This window comes from Schistocerca serialis, chromosome 2, assembly GCF_023864345.2.
Source record: "Schistocerca serialis cubense isolate TAMUIC-IGC-003099 chromosome 2, iqSchSeri2.2, whole genome shotgun sequence".
NCBI classification, from domain to species: domain Eukaryota; kingdom Metazoa; phylum Arthropoda; class Insecta; order Orthoptera; family Acrididae; genus Schistocerca; species Schistocerca serialis.
The window spans coordinates 1,085,485,224-1,085,491,542 of record NC_064639.1 but is presented as its reverse complement, the minus strand read 5'-3'; the positions used below and the strand labels follow the sequence as shown (position 1 = coordinate 1,085,491,542).

General features: G+C 43.4%; 1 non-coding gene across 1 annotated transcript; it reads right to left on the bottom strand.

Moving 5' to 3' along the window:
• Positions 1–5,417: 5,417 nt before the first annotated feature.
• On the bottom strand, positions 5,418–5,491 carry Trnar-gcg (transfer RNA arginine (anticodon GCG)). Its single transcript has one exon. It is a non-coding gene; the product is annotated as a tRNA-Arg (tRNA).
• Positions 5,492–6,319: the final 828 nt, after the last annotated feature.

Below are 6,319 nucleotides of genomic sequence, written 5' to 3'. Positions count from 1 at the left end.
GCTGAACACTTACTGTTTCCTTAAATAACATAACTATCTGGCAAACGGTCTGGACACTTGGATGATGTTGTCCAGGATACCCAGCAGCATACATAGCAAACGCCCGTTGGGTATTTTGATCACAATAGCCATACATCAACATGATATCGACCTATTCTGCAATTGGTAAATGTTATGTATATAGTTCCGCGTAGTCAGCGCGTACACAACTTTCCCACTAGAGCGCGCCCCGCCAAGTACAACAGCGCAGGCGCAGCCCTCGGCCGTCTCCGCACTACGAGATGGCACTGCCATAGAGACGGACCAAATTCTGCTTCCGCTGATCCGCGTTTTAATATGCAATGCAGCCAATGAGATTGCTGCTAACGTAGAACCTTTTCTCCTCGCGGATCACACTCGCGCAGTGATACATGAACGTGCGAGGTATTATAACGAGTGTACAGACATCCGATTAGTCAGTCTGCATTTGTTTGCACTAGTCTGTACCAGTCTGCATTAGTCTGTACCAGTCTGAATTTGTCTGCACCAGTCTGTACCAGTCTACATTTGTCTGTAACAGTCTATAGTCAAGTTTCAGTCTGCGCCTAATAAGATTACCATATTCCTGTACATAGCCATGAAGATAAATGTATAGACACTTTTGTCAAGTATAAGAGATATATGTGAGAATACGATTAACGTACCAATACCAAAGGAACTTCAGATTGGCAATTGTAAATAGCATCCAGAACCAAGTTAAGTAATTTTTATGCTTGTTTTTATTTTAATAAATGTGTGTGAAAATTAATCACGTTCTGTGTAAAGCTGGTCACCGTCAATCGGTTACTCTAAGTGTGCAAGTGGCATTTCTATCGTCTGACCTAACGGCAGAAGATTAACACGCCACGATAAGACCACGAGACATATTGCTGACACTCGCCTACTTCGTTAGAGCGACCAGTCAAATAATCTGATGGTCTTACAGTAAACGGTCCATTTTAACATGGGTAATGTATCACGAAGCAAATACCGTCTGCACTGGCGGATGGTTACGTGAAACCACGTACTTATACGTTTGTGACTATTACAGCGCCATCTATCACAAAGCGAAAAAAGTGGTCCAACTAAAACTCATATTTCTTTACGTACTGCACGAATGTGTAATAAAAAATGGGGGTTCCTATTTTTTAAAAAAGAAAAAAACGCAGTTGATACCCGTTTGACCTATGGCAGCGCCATCTAGAGAGGCCAACAACAGCGCCATCTGGTTTCCCTCTTCAAGCTAGACAAGTTTCGTTCTTTGTAGTTTTCTCGTTTGATGCTTATTTCGTGAGATATTTGGCCTGGTCACGATCAATGGACCACCCTGTATACTGCTAGGAGGTGGCGATGCATTTTGTTGTGGACAATGAGTATGATTCATTGTGTTTAAATTTGTGATGATGATTGCTGTTATTAGTCATTCGAATAGGAAGTTATGTTATAATACACGTGTGCTGTAGTGTATTTAAGTATCTGCGTTGTCTTTTTGGTTTTTTCTCTTTCGCGGGTTTTGGTTGGCTCTGAGCACTATGGGACTTAACATCTATGGTCATCAGTCCCCTAGAACTTAGAACTACTTAAATCTAACTAACCTAAGGACAGCACACAACACCCAGCCATCACGAGGCAGAGAAAATCCCTGACCCCGCCGGGAATCGAACCCGGGAACAAGCGGGTTTTGTGTAACAGTTAGAGGATCAACCACGTCTGAATCAGAGTTGTAGGAAGCGTTGTAAGTTTTGGCAATACAGATAGCTGAGTTACAGGTGAGCCCTCAGCCGAGGAAAAGAAAAATGAGAGGACGCGGGAGGAAACATGTCTGTGTCTAGTTTACCTGCTCCTGCAGTACGTCCAGGTACTGTTGACCTAGTTAAACTTTTCGAACCTGTAATTAGTAAGAAAGGATGGAACGATTGTTGGGACAATTTAAAAACTCGTTGGACGAGAAGCAGAGAGCTATTGTTGTGCAAGTTATTGTAAGTTTATTTGATGTACAGAGTACCGTCTTTGTGGTTGTTTAGGAGAGTAGCGTAGCACAATGAGTTACAATATCATGAGAAAGCGCAGAGTCTAGAGTAGATGTGGTGTCAAGCAAAGTAAGTGAAGACTGTACTGAAGTAAACAATTGTACTAGTAGCAACAACGACTGATACTGATTTAGGTACAGCAGGATCTACACATTGGATTATATTGGTTGTTGTTTTGAGGTCGTGGAGCTTGGACCAGATGTACGGGTAAGTACACGTGCCAAAGATTTTTGCGTCATACAGACAGTGATTTTATGGTCAATGCTATGGAGAATGCACAGGAAAGCTATTGACGGTGTTAGTTGTGATGCAAATTGAAATGGTGATAATTACGACCTCTTAATTCAACTAGTTAGAAAAACTGGGGAGGGCTGGACCAGTGTGAGATTTTACACACTTCACTCACTGGTACAACACAAATTTATTTTGCACAGTTTCAATCACATAGCAGCCAACAAAGCTTTTTTAATTAATTAAAAGGCCAAGCTAAGAGAAAATCATTTAAAACTCAGTGCCAATTTACAGCTACTTTTAACAAAAAAAACTTAATATTCCTCAAGGCAAAGACACGCCCTACATAAGGCACAGAATGTAATAAGGCTAAAGGCGTAATAAAAGTGGACATAAATGTAGACAGCAGTACTCGAACAGACCAGAACAGCCTTACTTATAAAACGGTGAGAATAAAACAAGGCCGGCCGGAGTGGCCGTGCGGTTCTAGGCGCTACAGTCTGGAGCCGAGCGACCGCTACGGTCGCAGGTTCGAATCCTGACTCGGGCATGGATGTGTGTGGTGTCCTTAGGTTAGTTAGGTTTAATTAGTTCTAAGTTCTAGGCGACTGATGACCTCAGAAGGTAAGTCGCATAGTGCTCAGAGCCAGCCAATAAAACATGGTTTAATCTTTACCAATTAAGAAAAGATTAAAACTGTTGTGGATTGGCAAGAGAGCCAACCCATTATGAGAGGAAGCCGAAAGGCACGCATTTTAGCTCACGCAGGCTGGCGTGAGGTCTGGAACAGGTCAAGGAAATGAGACTAGCAAAACAGGACGTAGCTGTGGAATACTTAACTTTAATCCATAAATGGTGAACATCGCTCTTGACGGTACATGTTTTACAGCATCAATAGTAACTGGTAATGGCGCTTTGCTAGGTCGTAGCAAATGACGTAGCTGAAGGCTATGCTAACTATCGTCTCGGCAAATGAGAGCGTAATTTGTCAGTGAACCATCGCTAGCAAAGTCGGCTGTACAACTGGGGCGAGTGCTAGGACGTCTCTCTAGACCTGCCGTGTGGCGGCGCTCGGTCTGCAATCACTGATAGTGGCGACACGCGGGTCCGACGTATACTAACGGACCGCGGCCGATTTAAAGACTACCACCTAGCAAGTGTGGTGTCTGGCGGTAACACCACAAAAACCATACTCAAAAACAATGAAAAACAATTTAACACTAATACCTAGACAAGATAAATTTAAATCCAGGAAAACACATCAACTGAAAACATAACAGCTTTTCTTCAGTAAAACAAGAATAATTAAGTTACAACAAATTAAGGTGTATGTTGGGATTCCAATACACAACAAAATCTTCTTAATGTGAAGGCTACAAGTTAACGGACAGAAACTCAGAACTATTCCAAGAATAAACGTAACTTGAACTCGAGTGCGGCTACGGTTGGAGGAAACAGCGGGAAAAACAGGCAGCGGCGAGTGTTGCCGAGCGTATGCACTGCAAATGACGTAAACAGCCGGCTATGCAAACCGACGAGGCGTTAGTATGTGGGGCCCAATCCTAGGTAACAGGTATCAGCAATGAAGTACAAGAGTTTATTAACGACAATTTCATGGAAGATATTCCAACACACAGCCATAAATACTCTAGGGGTAGAGTCAATTAATCTGAGCTATTGTAAAAACCATGACAACTGAACTGACTTTTAAGAAATTAACCAAAGGATTTAAAAAAAACCAGCTACAAATATGTTAAAAAATAATTTCAGTAATAAGATAATAATAACAGAAACATTTTTCTTTCTACCTTACCATTAAAGCAGCCTTGAGGACGCTCGCATGACATTCAAAACTCATTAGCACACACATTAGTCTATAGCAGTTCGGAGAAAACAAATCCGTCCTGGAAGAGACTAAAATATATCTGAGCCACTTAAATAGTACAGACACGCTGTATAATTTCATAGGCAACATAGGCCTTTGGGATTAGCTTTTAAGAAACCAAAAAACAAGAACAAAATTATAAATAGGGCAATAAAGCAGCAAACACACATATTTTGACACGAACAATTAATCATCTGTGTTAACTGGTAGTACTAAACATTTCACTGCGCTTCCAATTGAAAATTACATGACCAATCATTTACTTCAAAACTTCAGAAGAATTAAGGGAAGGCAGATAACAGTAAGTAACGCATATACATTACTGCAACCCCAACATTCAAAATAAGCTTTCTTCTGGAACACAGCACTTAACACTGGCTATAGGTTCACAAGCACCACAGAAAAGAAATTACAATGAGAGATCAGCCAATGAATCAGTTTAAAATGTCTATCAGATTTGAAGTCACATTTCCCTTTTAATGTCACTAACACGCGCGCATCCATACCCAACAAACAGAAGAAAAACCAAAATGACAGTGAACAATGTCCTGACAGCTCGGCACCCTTCCGATAAATCACAGCAAAATCCACATCGGCACTCGATAACTTACATATGCTAACATCACCCCAATATTTGTAGCCTGCAATGGCTAATGGATCTGAGCACTATGGGACTTAACATCTGTGGTCATCAGTCCCCTAGAACTTAGAACTACTTAAACCTAACTAATCTAGGGACATCACACACATCCATGCCCGAGGCAGGATTCGAACCTGCGACCGTAGCGGTCACGCGGTTCCAGACTGCAGCGCCTAAACCGCACGGCCACTCCGGCCGGCGCCAATGGCTAACGCGACGGTGAAGGGGCCCCATGGAGTGCTCGTTACAGCTTTCTTCCTCAGCTCATTCTGCCACCAAACCGATCACCACATTCAGACCCGCCACACCAGAGGGCGCTACGCTCCAACGGCAACATGTTAGTCAAAGATCATATGAATGGTGATGACGATATACGATGTGCGACAATTAAGTAATGAGACTGATTTTCATTTCAAGATGTGGCAACCCTGAGGGCTTGCATAGGCACAATATTTTTGACGTTGGTCTATAAGCTGCTTCTAGTCCAAGCGGCATATCGATGCAACTGCTCAGGCGTGATTCGTGCTGTAATAAGTTAACACTTCTATAATGAAAATTTCACTCTACAGCGGAGTGTGCGCTGATATGAAACTTCCCGGTAGATTAAAACTGTGTGCCGGACCGAGACTCGAACTCGGGACCTTTGCTTTTCGCGGGCAAGCGCTCTACCGACTGAGCTACCCAGCACGACTCACGCCTTGTCCTCACAGCTTTATTTCCGCCAGTACCTCGTCTCCTACCTTCCAAACTTTACAGAAGCTCTCCTGCGAACCTTTCAGAACTAGCACTACTGAAAGAAAGGATATTGTGGAAACATGGCTTAGCCACAGCCTGGGGGATATTTCCAGAATGAGATTTTAACTTACCCACGAAAGGCAAAGGTCCCGAGTTCGAGTCTCGGTCCGGCACACGGTTTTAATCTGCCAGGAAGTTTCATATCAGCGCACACTCCGCTGTAGAGTGAAATTTTCATTCTAGAAACATCCCCCAGGTTGTGGCTAAGCCATGTCTCCGCAATATCCTTTCTTTCAGGAGTGCGAGTTCTGCATGGTTCGCAGGAGAGCTTCTGTAAAGTTTGGAAGGTAGGAGACGAGGAAGGTAGGAGACGAGGTACTGGTGGAATTAAAGCTGTGAGGACGGGGCGTGAGTCGTGCTTGAGTAGCTCAGTCGGTAGAGCGTTTGCGCGCGAAAGGCAAAGGTCCCGAGTTCAAGTCTTGGTCGGCACACAGTTTTAATATGCCAGGAAGTTTCAAGTTAATTCTTGTTTGTGTCTCTCGTGACGGAAATGGAACCGAATAACATTGGGCAATGGTATGCCATTTCTTTTTGCGTTAGCCGGCCGTGGTGGCCGTGCGGTTATAGGCGCTACAGTCCGGAACCGCGGGACTGCTACGGTCGCAGGTTCGAATCCTGCCTCGGGCATGGATGTGTGTGATGTTCTTAGGTTAGTTAGGTTTAAGTAGTTCTAAGTTCTAGGGGACTGATGACCTAAGATGTTAAGTCCCATAGTGCTCA